The 15,822-nt window shown below is 30.6% G+C and overlaps 1 protein-coding gene across 1 annotated transcript in view; it reads left to right on the forward strand.

Moving 5' to 3' along the window:
* LOC140047600 (uncharacterized) overlaps nt 1-15,822 on the forward strand; it is a 264,382-nt gene that overhangs the window by 55,936 nt on the left and 192,624 nt on the right. The gene's annotated exons all lie outside the window — the stretch shown is intronic.

Here is a 15,822-nt window from a genome sequence, read left to right on the forward strand (position 1 = left end):
GCCTTCGGCTATATAATTATTAATATCATTGGTACTACTACGTACTACTATATATAATATAGGCCTAGGCCTACTAGACATTTTGTAATGTTGTATGGCTAGGCTAAAACTAAAGTGCTCAAACAGAATTAGTCTAGGCCTACCTAGCAGAGTAGGCCTAGGCTAGACCTAGAGTAGTAATAATAGTCCTCTAGGAAAGCGTAATAATAAATAGGCTAGGTCTAGCCCTATTGTGTTAGGATTGTTTGGGCTAGCCTACCTAGCCTAAACTACTACTAAACCAATACTACCACTCTAGTCTAGCCTAGGCCTATCGAAATTATAGTAATATTTTGATTGATACTCTACTACTAGCCTAAGTAGGAGGCCTAGGCTAGTAGGCCTAGCCTAGTATAAACTACCCTATTATAGGCTAGGCCTAGTAGGCTAGTAGGCCTACTAGCTAGCCTCTTGGGTTGGCAATAAATCAAACCTTTTCTCTCTCAAAATGGTCAATAAGGTGGTACAATTGCAAGTTCTCTAACACATTAATTAATTAGTGAACCAAACACTCTGCAGCGCAGCAGGCTGTATGTTTTGTAAACTTTTCATAGACTTATTTCCAGCCGTTGATTTTCTTTCATTTGACCCCATGTCAAAGGTTAGAATTTAATTGCGCCGAATAAAAAAGGGCCGAATAAAAAAGAGCCGAACGTAATGGTAAATGGGCTGAATAAAAAAGAGCCGAATGCTGAAAGAGCCGAACGTAATGGTAAATGGGCCGAATAAAAAAGAGCCGAATGCTGAAAGAGCCGAACGTAATGGTAAATGGGCCGAATAGAAATGCGCCGAATGCTAAAAGAGCCGAACGTAATGGTAAATGGGCCGAATAGAAATGCGCCGAATGCTAAAAGAGCCGAACGTAATGCTAAAAGAGCCGAATAGAATTAACGTTTGCTGCCGGAGGCAGTGATGGCGTTCCATACAGCATACATGTCATCTCCATCCAGTAACGCCAGCATACAGGTCATCTTCATTCATTAACACCAGCATACAGGTCATCTTCATTCAGTAAGACCAGCATACAGGTCATCTTCATTCAGTAACACCAGCATACAGGTCATCTTCATTCAGTAACACCAGCATACAGGTCATCTTCATTCAGTAACACCAGCATACAGGTTATCGTCATGCAATACCGCCAGCATACAGGTCATCTTCATTCAGTAACACCAGCATACAGGTTATCTTCATGCAATAACGCCAACATACAGGTCATCTTCATTCAGTAAAGATTCAAGATTCAAGAAATTTTATTTGTCCATAAAAATGGAAATTCACTTTGCTTGGTAGATTAAAACAACAATATTGCAACAATTTAAAAACGTGCAGTATTATAACAGATTAAAAATACAAGATAAAAAGTTAAAAATACTGTTAAAAATGTAAAACTATTAAAAATTGCATTAACGTCTTACATTAGAATTAAAAATATGAATGCTATTTACAACGAAGGATTTTCTAGTTCTACAAAGATTTGCTCTTGGAGGTCGTAGCCTAATGCCTGATCTATTTAAGTTATAACAGTAATGTAACGGATGAGTGGGGTCTTTCATAATATTGTTTACTTTTTTTAGAATACTCTTTTCATAGATAAATGAACAAGGCGTAAGATCAGCTTTAATAATACGTTGTGCAATTTTACGTGGTCTCTCAATATTTTTCTTATCATTTTCAGTAAAGTTACCATAAAAACATCCAATGCTAAAAGATAAAATACTTTGAAAAATACTTTGATAAAATAGAATTAAAATAGTGTTATCAACTCTAATTTGCTTGAGTTTTCTGAGAAAGTAGAGCCTTTGAGATGCCTTCTTGGAAATCATGAGAGAGTTTGACTCCCATTTTAATTTGTTGTCAATTATAGTATTTGTATTGGGTTACTCTTTCAACCTCGGTTCCTTTAATAGTTATTACATTATGTTCAACTGCAGTTTTACGAAAATCTATTATTATCTCTTTGGTTTTAGTAATATTAAGTATTAAGTTCATATCTTCACACCAATTAACAAATCTTCCAACTTCATTAACAAATTCATTTACATTATGCTTACTATCGCAAAGAAAACCACTAATTACAGTATCGTCAGCGTATTTTACAATATTGCAATCTTTGCTTAAAATATTAAAACTACTAGAATAAAAAGAGAACAAAATTGGAGAGATAACACATCCTTGAGGAGCTCCAACACTGGTAGATTCTTTGTTGGATAGGATACCATTGCACTTAACCATCTGCGGTCTATTAATCAAAAAACTATATATAACTTTGGCGAGCTGAGGTGAGACATTAAAACTTAATAATCTATCAATTAAAACATGTGGTAAAATAGTATTAAAAGCACTGGAGAAATCGAAAAATATAGACTGTACATAATTTCTTTTTGAATCAAGGTGATGATATGTATCATGGAGATAAGAATTAACAGCATCGTCAATCCCTCTATTTTTCTTGTATGCAAATTGATTCTTATCTGCATTACCAATATTTTCCTTAAGTCTAGAAACAATCAACCTTTCTAAGCATTTCATTAAATTTGAAGTAATTGCAATTGGTCTAAAATCTTTTGGTACACTAGGTTTATTAACTTTAGGCAATGGATTTATGATAGAAGTTTTCCATATGCGTGGAACAGTACCATTTCTAAAAATAATATTAAAAATATGAGTAAAAATTGGACATAGTTGGATATTGCACACTTTTAAAATTCTGTTTGAAATCCCATCTGGTCCAGTTGCCTTATTGACTTTTACACGTGCAAATTCTCTTAAGACCTCGTCTTCATTAACAAGAACATTATTATTATCATCATTACCAATATTGTTATTATTATTATTATTATTATTATTATATTCATTATCTTTAAGATTGTTAAGTTTCTCACTGGTAGCCAACATGTCTGTTTCATATTGACCATCATCAAATCTGCAGAAAAATTTGTTTAAGGAGTCCACAAACTTCTTGTCACATTCACCTACGTATTTTTTCGGTTTCTCTTTGTAGTCAGTGAGCATATACATTGCTTTCCAGGCCGAACGCGTGTCTTTATCCTTGAAATGTTTTTCCATTTTAGCTTTATATTTTTGTTTTGCTTTTAATATACTAGCATCAATCTCCTTCTGAATTCGCTTCGCTTCATCTTTCTTGCCGGCTGCATATTCTTTTTTCTTTTTAACTATGAGACATTTCGTTTCATGTAAAAACCATGGCTTGCAATTTGGGTACATTTTTGTCTTCCTTTTAGGTATAATGGTATCAGCACAATAGTTTATGTAAGAACAAACAGCATTCACTTCAACATCGATAGAATTTTCGGATTCTGAGAAAACACCCCAGTCCGTAGATTCAAAACAACCCTTTAGCATATCAATTGCCTCAGTGCTCCAGATCTGCCTTTCTTTGACTACAGGCTTCTGTCTTTTTAAGATTGGCTTGTAGAGTGGTCTTAGAATCACGATGTCGTGGTCAGAGTTTCCCAATGGGGCACATGTTTTAGCATTATAAGCCTTGGGGATGTTTGAATAACACAGATCCAGAATTGCATTTCCTCGTGTTGGTTGCTGTACAAATTGTTTAAACGTAGGAAGAACAGTGTTCAGGTTACATTGGTTAAAATCTCCCAGAATGATTTTTACAGCGTCTGGGGAATGCGATTCAATATTATTGACCTGCTCAGCAATGTGTTCACACGCGATAGTATAATTTGCACCTAGGTGAATATATACTATACAAATAAAAATTTGTGGAAATTCGCGCGGTAAGTAGAAAGGTCTGATCCCAACAGTAAGTACTTCATAGTCGGGTGTACAGGCTTTTGACCAAACCTTCCAGTTGTTACAAAATTGTTGGTTAATATAAAGACAGACTCCACCACCTGTAGTTTTACCTGAATTTATGGTTCTATCACTTCTCAGGAGTGTGAAATTTTCAAGCTCAATGGCTGAGTCAGCTATTTCATCTTTGAGCCATGTCTCCGTAAAACATAGTAATGAAGCTTCTCTATATTCATGGAGAAATCGTATATTAGCTCGCATTTCGTCCATTTTGTTCTGCAGTGATCTAACGTTACCAAAAGTAATGACAGGTAGAGGGTGTTTAATTCCTCTTCTCCTTAGACGTTGACGGATACCACCTTTTTTGCCCCTTTTACGTTTACGTTTTGTTAGGCAAGTATTTAAATCCAAGCCCACAAGGTCAAGTGGCTTAGAGTAGTTCGGTTTACGGTACCATTTTAGTTCGTCTGCCGTGTAGGTGATTCGCATTGAGCGCACCATCATCATAGACACGTACGTAGGCCTAGCAGGAAAATTGTTGATAACAGTGACAAATAAAACAATTAACGTCCACAAGTGCAACATTTCAAGTAACAACTATACATAGAATGTAAAAGAACACAAATTCTACAAAAAAAGTAGAATACAACAGCAAATATAAATTCAAAATTTAACGACACGAATTTACCAAGCGGGTCGCCGCAGTGCAGCGCCACCATCCAACAGCAGCATACAGGTCATCTTCCTTCAGTAACACCAGCATACAGGTCATCTTCATTCAGTAACGCCAGCATACAGGTCATCTTCATTCAGTAACGCCAGCATACAGGTCACCTTCATTCAGTAAGACCAGTATACAGGTCATCTTCATTCAGTAAGACCAGCATACAGATCATCTTCATTCAGTAATACCAGCATACAGATCATCTTCATTCAGTAACACCAGCATACAGGTCATCTTCCTTCAGTAACACCAGCATACAGGTCATCTTCATTCAGTAACGCCAGCATACAGGTCATCTTCATTCAGTAACGCCAGCATACAGTACCCCTTTCACACCAAAACTCCGGAGTGTCTCCGGAGACACCCCGGGGTTTATGACCATTCAAAACGTCGAGAAACTCCGGAGATACCCCTTTCACACCAACCTAGCAACACCGGGGTTTATAAAATAAAATTGTAAATGTCGCTCTCTATTTTGTTTGTTTACATAGCGACGATCATTAGAATCATTTTAATTAATAATATTTTAAATTTAATAATTACTTTCAAAAGTCTCAGAAGTAATATAATGTTTTATTTATACTACTTATTATTTTCTAGACCCGCTATATATTTTTTACAAATATTTATAGTGTTTTAAAATAAAACTAAATAAATAATTGATTGCGAGGATAACCTTTTGACCCGAAACACTCCGGAGTTTGATGTTGGTACCTTTCACACCAAAACACTGGGGTGTCCCCGCAGTTCGCTCTCCGGAGAATGTTCAGCTGTTCAACCCCGCAGTTTTAAACTCCGGAGTTGCTTGATTTTACCTTTCACACCAAACAGCGGGGCGTCAACTCCGGGGTGTCTCCGGAGTTTTGCTTTTGGTGTGAAAGGGGTAGAGGTCACCTTCATTCAGTAAGACCAGTATACAGGTCATCTTCATTCAGTAATGCCAGCATACAGGTCATCTTCATTCAGTAAGACCAGCATACAGGTCATCTTCATTCAGTAAGACCAGCATACAGGTCATCTTCATTCAGTAAGACCAGCATACAGATCATCTTCATTCAGTAACACCAGCATACACGTTATCTTTATTCTGTAACACCAGCATACAGGTCATCTTCATGCAGTAACACCAGTATACATGTCATCTTAATGCAGTAACACCAGCGTAGGTCATCTTCATACAGTAACACCGGCATACATGTCATCTTCATTCAGTAACACCAGCATACAGGTCATCTTCATTCAGTAACACCAGCTTACAGGTCATCTTCATACAGTAACACCGGCATACAGGTCATCTTCATGCAGTACCACCGGCATACAGGTCATCTTTATTCAGTAAAACCAGCATACAGATCATCTTCATTCAGTAACGCCAGCATACAGGTCATCTTCATTCAGTAACGCCAGCATACAGGTCATCTTCATTCAGTAACACCAGCATACAGGAGTCATCTTCATGCAGTAACACCAGCATACAGGTCATCTTTCATTCATTTAATGCAAAGGTTTGTCTGTCTGATGGAATTATGTTTTACATTTCATATTTTCAGAAGAGAATGTGTAGGCTTACTTTTACACTAGAAGCTATCGGCATTAATAATTGTTAAATGAAGACACTGTATTTTTGCAATGGAAAGGTAGGTTTTTAACAATTATTTCAAACAAAAATAACCAGCTCCAATATGTGTTGATATTATTGAAATATGTAACTATTAAAAACAAATTAAAATGTTTAAATAGTTATATTGACATACATATACAGTATATACATAACATTCTTTATAATCATAATTTATAGTTCAAACAAAAAGAAAACACTTTGATTTTAAGATATTCTTTTGAGAAAAATACTTCAAACTTTCAAACAAAGATTATAAAATCCAAAATTATTTCTTTCTTTCTTTAAAAATTATGAAATCATAAATATTACAATTAAAGGGCTTATTCTCATTAAATATAATAATAATAATATTTCCATCAATCATCATTCTCATTAAATACGCGGGTAAAAATGGATTTTTTCTTACATTTTGACAGGAAAGATTTGGTAGAAGCTTTGTCATGGCATGATTTGAAAACAATTAAACAAATCTGTAAGACGCAACCAGGTCTTCTGAAATCTATCGATGAGGTATAAAAACAGATATATTTTTATAAGATTATCAAAGAAGAAATTCTTTTCATTAAAGTTTAAAATTATAGAGGATGTAATTTTCTTTAATAGTTTAAAGCTTATAATGAATTACAATTCTTTTGCATTATCACACTGATGATGGAGGTATAACCTGCATGTACTGATTAACCACATTAGGCTAAAAATAATAATATAAATACACACTGATGATGGAGGTATAACCTGCATGCACTGATTAACAACATTAGGCTAAAAATAATAATATAAATACACACTGATGATGGAGGTATAACCTGCATGTACTGATTAACCACATTAGGCTAAAAATAATAATATAAATACACACTGATGATGGGGGTATACCTGCATGTACTGATTAACAACATTAGGCTAAAAATAATAATATAAATACACACTGATGATGGAGGTATAACCTGCATGCACTGATTAACCACATTAGGCTAAAAATAATAATATAAATACACAGATGATGGAGGTATAACCTGCATGTACTGATTAACAACATTAGGCTAAAAATAATAATATAAATACACACTGATGATGGAGGTATAACCTGCATGCACTGATTAACCACATTAGGCTAAAAATAATAATATAAATACACACTGATGATGGAGGTATAACCTGCATGCACTGATTAACCACATTAGGCTAAAAATAATAATATAAATACACACTGATGATGGAGGTATAACCTGCATGTACTGATTAACAACATTAGGCTGAAAATAATAATATAAATACACACTGATGATGGAGGTATAACCTGCATGCACTGATTAACCACATTAGGCTATAAATAATAATTACACTGATGATGGAGGTATAACCTGCATGTACTGATTAACAACATTAGGCTAAAAATAATAATATAAATACACACTGATGATGGAGGTATAACCTGCATGCACTGATTAACAACATTAGGCTATAAATAATAATATAAATACACACTGATGATGGAGGTATAACCTGCATGTACTGATTAACCACATTAGGCTATAAATAATAATATAAATACACACTGATGATGGGGGTATAACCTGCATGTACTGATTAACAACATTAGGCTAAAAATAATAATATAAATACACAGATGATGGAGGTATAACCTGCATGTACTGATTAACAACATTAGGCTAAAAATAATAATATAAATACAAACTGATGATGGAGGTATAACCTGCATGCACTGATTAACCACATTAGGCTAAAAATAATAATATAAATACACACTGATGATGGAGGTATAACCTGCATGTACTGATTAACCACATTAGGCTAAAAATAATAATATAAATACACACTGATGATGGGGGTATAACCTGCATGCACTGATTAACAACATTAGGCTAAAAATAATAATATAAATACACACTGATGATGGGGGTATAACCTGCATGTACTGACTAACCACATTAGGCTAAAAATAATAATATAAATACACACTGATGATGGAGGTATAACCTGCATGCACTGATTAACAACATTAGGCTAAAAATAATAATATAATAAATCAAAGTTTAGCAGGATCTAAATGAAACATAACAAGACATGATTTTTTTTGGAAAAATGTTACAATGAGAGAAAAAAGTAAGCACTTTATTAAAACAAACCAAATAAAAATAACTAAATAGTTTATATGATTTATAACTGATTTAAAGTGTACGGTACCTAGCTGTCAAATACCATAAATCTTTAATCTACTTGTAATTATTTTGTATCAAGTGACAATGGTCTAATTAATTGTAAATATGAAATAAAATGGGACAACTAGATTGACCAATATAAAAGAACAAATAAAAAAATGGTTGTTAAAAAATGAATAGATTCTGATTTTAATAAAAAATAATTATTAATTAATAACCTGCTCCCTCCCTTACCTTACAAAAAATTCTTCTGTCAGTCTATCCAGCTAATTATAAACATGGCCTTAAAGATATTTTTTTCCAACCTATTCTAGAAGTTGCATTTAATGTACTGACATTTCCCATTAACTAAATTTAAATATAAATTCATTTAACTGCTTATTGGCCTCATATTTTTAATATCTCAACATTTGTTTGTACAATTTTATAAAATATGTATTTTATTAATGTTCAAATTTTGTGATTGATTTTGTACAGCAAGTAGATTTTAATGATTACTTACATTAAGTAATAGCCTAACAATCACTACATCTGATCCATGGTAATATATTATATTTTGTTTTCATTTATCAATAATGATAATTAGGATTTTATCACATTATTTAGCAGTAATTGTTGTTGTTTGTATTGACAAAAAAAACAAATTTCACATAATGTCTGTTGTCAGTTTATAAACTTCATGATTATCATTCCTTTCCAGGATGGTGACACTCCATTACATTCATATCTGTGGAGTGAATATCCATGTTAAGATATTCTAGTTTGTTCTCATTTATCAATAGTTAACAATTAGGATTATTTACCACATTATTTAGCAGCAAAAAACAATTTCACATGTTTGTTGTCATTATTTATAAACTCCATTATGATTCCTTTCCAGGATTGTGACACTCCATTACATTCATATCTGAGGAAAGGATATACACCTACCTTAGCAATAGTGACGTGTCTCATTCAGCATGGGGCACCAGTAGCATTGCAAAATGAGGTAAATGTACAAGGATTTGCTAGTCTAATAGGCTAACATTATATAGATCTGCTGAAGTAAACCATTTAATGAGAGAAAAAAGTAAGCACATTAACAAAAATCAAATTTGATTAAAACAAACCAAATAAAAATAGTTATATATGATTTATGATCTGATTTAAAGTGTACAGTTACCTATCATATAACATAAATCTTTAATTTTCTTAATGAACAAAAAAAATTTTTTTTTTTATATATATTCAGTTAATATTAATTAACAATTATTGACAATGGTCTAATTAATTGTAAATATGAAATAAAATGTGACAACTACTAAACAACTAAAAATGTTTATGTTAAAAAAATTTATATAAAATCTGATTTTAATAAAAAATAATTATTAATTAATAACCTGCTCCCTCCCTTACCTTACAAAAAATGCTTCTGTCATTCTATCCAGCTAATTATAAACATAGCCTTAAACTACATCTGGAGATCCTTTTCCAACCTAGGATCTTTTTGTGCAAATAATTTGCCACAAAAGGAAGAGAAATGTAAATAACGTTTAGCCTTTAGTTAGTGGTTTCCAAAATTTAAAATGTTTGAGCAATGCAATTTTAAAAAGAAAGCTAATATGAAATTATTCTTTTCAAACTGAATGCTTTAAGAACAGTTCCGTCTCTTATCTTATGCCTTTTTTGGGAAAAAATGACATTATTAAAGTTGCTATTTAAAATTTGATACTAGTAGTGCCAACAGATGGTTCTTAAATACATGACCTTTGGTAAATAACTGAAAATTGTTTAAGTACAAAGCAAATAAATACAGATATGTTGGAATTTATGTAGTCAAATATAATTGTCATCCTGAGAATTACCTTAATTTTGTTTATTGCATGGTATTGTTCACCAAATTCCTGTCTTGGTACATTTGATGATGGGATGGTATCAGGCTTCATGATATATGATATTATTTTCATTGAGGCAAATGGTTTAAACTAAATTTGTTATCGTTAATAACTTAACTTAATTATGATATTGGTTTCATTGGGTGTTAAAAATCAGTACTGAAAGTATGTACCAACTTTCTCTACCATTGAGTATAAATTCTAGAAGTTGCACTTAATTTACTGAAATTTCCCATTGCCTAAATTTATATATAAATTAATTTAACTGCTTATCGTATTGTTAACATCTAAACATTTGTTTGTACAATTTTATGAAATATGTATTTTATTAATGTTAAAATTTTGTGATTGATATTGTACAGTAAGTAGATTTTAATGATTACTTACATTAAGTAATAGGCTAACAATTACTAGATCTGATCCATGGTAATATATTATATTTTGTTTTCATTTATTAATAATGATAATTAGGATTTTATCACATTATTTAGCAGTAATTGTTGTTGTTTGTATTGACAAAAAAAACAAATTTCACATAGTCTGTTGTCAGTTTATAAACTTCATGATTATCATTCCTTTCCAGGATGGTGAAACTCCATTACATTCATATCTGTGGAGTGAATATACTGTACCTACCTTAGAAATAGTGACGTGTCTCATTCAGCATGGGGCACCAGTAGCATTGCAAAATAAGGTAAATGTACAGGAATTTGTTAGTGTAATAAGCTAACATTATAGATCTGCTGAAGTAAACCATTTAATGAGAGAAAAAAGTAAGCATATTAACAAATATCAAATTTTATTAAAACAAACCAAATAAAAATAATAACTAAATAGTTTATATGATTTATGATAACTGATTTAAAGTGTACAGTTACATATAAATCTTTATTTTTCTTAATGAACAAAAAAATCTATTTTTTTTTTTATATATTCAGTTATTAATTAACATTTATTGACAATGGTCTAATTAATTGTAAATATGAAATAAAATGCGACAACTACACTGACTAATAATAAAATAGCAAATAAAAAATGTTTATGATGTTAAGAAAATTAATAGAATCTGATTTTATTAATTGATTAAGGAAAATGGTTTAACCTAAATTTTTTTTAAGCGTTAATATCTAATATCTAAATTAGCTTAATTATGATATTGGTTTCATTGGGTGTTAAAAATCAGTACTGAAAGTATTTACCAACTTTCTCTACCATTGAGTATAAATTCTAGAAGTTGCACTTAATTTACTGAAATTTCTCATTACCTAAATTTATATGTAAATTCATTTAACTGCTTATTGGCCTCATATTGTTAACATCTAAACATTTGTTTGTACAATTTTATGAAATATGTATTTTATTAATGTTTACATTTTGTGATTGATATTGTACAGTAAGTAGATTTTAATGATTACTTACATTAAAGTAATAGGCTAACAATCACTAGATCTGATCCATGGTAATATATTATATTTTGTTTTCATTTATCAATAATGATAATTAGGATTTTATCACATTATTTAGCAGTAATTGTTGTTGTTTGTATTAACAAAAAACCCCAATTTCACATAATATCTGTTGTCAGTATTTATAAACTTCATGATTATCATTCCTTTCCAGGATGGTGAAACTCTATTACATTCATATCTGGGGAGTAGTATACATGTACCTACCTTAGAAATAGTGACGTGTCTCATTCAGCATGGGACACCAGTAGCATTGCAAAATAAGGTAAATGTACAGGGATTTGCTAATGTAATAAGCTAACATTATATAGATCTGCTGAAGTAAACCATTTAATGAGAGAAAAAAGTAAGCACATTAACAAAAATCAAATTTTATTAAAACAAACCAAATAAAAATAATAACTAAATAGTTTATATGATTTATGATAACTGATTTAAAGTGTACAGTTACATATAAATCTTTATTTTTCTTAATGAACAAAAAAATCTATTTTTTTTTTATATATTCAGTTATTAATTAACATTTATTGACAATGGTCTAATTAATTGTAAATATGAAATAAAATGCGACAACTACACTGACTAATAATAAAATAGCAAATAAAAAATGTTTATGATGTTAAGAAAATTAATAGAATCTGATTTTATTAATTGATTAAGGAAAATGGTTTAACCTAAATTTTTTTTAAGCGTTAATATCTAATATCTTAATAGCTCAATTATGATATTGGTTTCATTGGGTGTTAAAAATCAGTACTGAAAGTATTTACCAATTTCTCTACCATTGAGTAAAAATTCTAGAAGCTGCACTTTATTTACTGAAATTTCCCTTTACCTAAATTTATATGTAAATTCATTAAACTGCTTATTGGCCTCATATTGTTAACATCTAAACATTTGTTTGTACAATTTTATGAAATATGTATTTTATTAATGTTCAAATTTTGTGATTGATATTGTACAGTAAGTAGATTTTAATGATTACTTACATTAAGTAATAGGCTAACAATTACTAGATCTGATCCATGGTAATATATTATATTTTGTTTTCATTTATCGATAATGATAATTAGGATTTTATCACATTATTTAGCAGTAATTGTTGTTGTTTGTATTAACAAAAAAAAAACAATTTCACATAATGTCTGTTGTCAGTATTTATAAACTTCATTATGATTCCTTTCCAGGATGGTGAAACTCTATTACATTCATATCTGAGTGGATATACTGTACCTACCTTAGAAATAGTGACTTGTCTCATTCAGCATGGGGCACCAGTAGCATTGCAAAATAAGGTAAATGTACAGGAATTTGTTAGTGTAATAAGCTAACATTATAGATCTGCTGAAGTAAACCATTTAATGAGAGAAAAAAGTAAGCATTTAACAAAAATCAAATTTGATTAAAACAAACCAAATAAAAAAATAACTAAATAGTTATATATGATTTATGATAACTGAATAAAAGTGTACAGTTACCTATTATATAACATAAATCTTTAATTTTCTTAATGAACAAAAAAATCTATTTTTTGTATATATTAATTAATTGTATATTAAGTACAAAGCAAATAAATACAGATATGTTGGAATTTATGTAGTCAAATATAATTGTCACCCAGAGAATTACCTTAATTTTGTTTATTTCATGGTATTGTTCACCAAATTCCTGTCTTGGTACATTTGATGATGGGATGGTATCAGACTTTATGATATGATTTTCATTGAGGCAAATGGTTTAAACTAAATTTGTTATCGTTAATATCTAACTTAGCTTAATTATGATATTGGTTTCATTGGGTGTTAAAAATCAGTACTGAAAGTATGTACCAACTTTCTCTACCATTGAGTATAAATTCTAGAAGTTGCACTTAATTTACTGAAATTTCCCATTACCTAAATTTATATGTAAATTCATTAAACTGCTTATTGGCCTCATATTGTTAACATCTAAACATTTGTTTGTACAATTTTATGAAATATGTATTTTATTAATGTTTACATTTTGTGATTGATATTGTACAGTAAGTAGATTTTAATGATTACTTACATTAAAGTAATAGGCTAACAATCACTAGATCTGATCCATGGTAATATATTATATTTTGTTTTCATTTATCAATAATGATAATTAGGATTTTATCACATTATTTAGCAGTAATTGTTGTTGTTTATATTAACAAAAAAAAAACAATTTCACATAATGTCTGTTGTCAGTATTTATAAACTTCATTATGATTCCTTTCCAGTATGGTGACACTCCATTACATTCATATCTGAGGAGTAGATATACACCTACCTTAGAAATAGTGACTTGTCTCATTCAGCATGGGGCACCAGTAGCATTGCAAAATGAGGTAATGTACAGGGATTTGCTAGTGTAATAAGCTAACATTATATACATCTGATGTGGTAAACCATTCTATTTTGTTCTGGTTTACCACATTATTTAGCAGTAATTTTTACTGTATTGTCTCATATTATGGTATATCTGCAGCATTGCAAAATAGGGTAATGTAGGCTTACAAAGAATTGTCAGGACAATTTCACATTTTATTGTTATCAGTATTTATAAACTTCAACTTCAGTATCAATTAGCCTCCATATTAATCAATAATATTACTACCTCAAAGAGTAGTATTATTTAATCAGACTTACAGATATAGAATTCTCAAGTGTTTGATTTTTTTCACATTTTTCTCTTTTTACACATAGCACATTCTAACAAGTTTGTTTTGATTTAGATATTCATTTATAAGTCAACTATTATTGTAATGTGTTGTTGTTTTAATATTTCATTTGTATCTGGATAGTATCCAAATATTATTTTCTTTGAAAGTTTATAGTAAAACTATTTGTTGTTTTATATTATGGCTCAAACATTTCAACACATCTACCTACTGTTCCAAAGTAAACTTTTATTCAATTTGATGCGATGTGATGCGTAATTAAAGTGTGTTATATTGTATATCAATAATTTCTCAAAAACTACTAATAACTAAACCCATTTTTTTAATAGGATGGAAATACACTTGTCTCTCTTTTAGAAAGTAACAGGTGGATAGAGGAGCAAAGTAAAACTGAAATTTTAAACTTCTTAGAAGGTAAGTGAAGTTTTAATTATTGAAATTTTAGGATCAACTAGTTTCATTGCAAACGATAAAGATTTGATAGGAGGCTTTACTTTAAACTAGTTACAATAATCGAACGGGGGATATGCATTGTTAAGGAATATTTGAACTTTATTAATTGCACATAAATGTAAAATGTAGATTTTTTTTTTTAAATGTAATCTATTTTATATATAATGCTATGTACAATTGGTATTCGCATTCAAGGCAAACAATTTACGATAGGAGGAGATAAATATTGAATATAAAAATCTAATTTTCTTGTTAAATCCCAGTTTTTGTTTCCACAATGGATGAATTTCCTTCACACATTTTAAATAATAATTCGTCTTCTTCGAGGAGCTGAATCATCGGATTTTCAGCGCGCCGTGCGTACCAGGTTACTACCGTAAATGATGGCGCTTAATTAAAAGTTCTTAGTAGATATAGCTCTATTATCTATTAGCCTTAAAAGTTATCCCCTTAATAGATATAGCTCTATTACCTATTAAGCACCTACTAATAAGTAGATTTTAGGTAGATTTTAGATAGTTCCTAATAGGTTTTACCTCATTAGCATAATTCAAAACCCCCACTAATAGTGTTAGATAGATTTTTCACTATTTTCAATCTGTGAGTAACACAGTTGTATGCATCTATCTATTGTCTACTTACAATAGCTATACCAAGGGCTACCAGCAACCTATTAATAGACATAAACAAACTGATAATAGCCAGTAACTGTTAATAAACTATATATTTTATACAATAGATAGATATGGACTACCAGATAGCTATTAGAAATCTATGAGTATCATATCTATCAACTGTCTACTTATAATAGCTATACTAAGGCTACCAATAACCTATCAATAGACTATAAAGAAACTGATAATAGCCAGTTAAATATTAATCAACTATCTATTTTATAGCTGGGAAGTAGTCGTTCCATCGTTGACTCATTGAGTTAAAATCCTTAGTAGGCGAGATAAAAAGGTCTGCTAAAAAACTACTAAAAATAGAGCTATTTCT

This window comes from Antedon mediterranea, chromosome 4, assembly GCF_964355755.1.
Source record: "Antedon mediterranea chromosome 4, ecAntMedi1.1, whole genome shotgun sequence".
In the NCBI taxonomy this organism is placed as follows: domain Eukaryota; kingdom Metazoa; phylum Echinodermata; class Crinoidea; order Comatulida; family Antedonidae; genus Antedon; species Antedon mediterranea.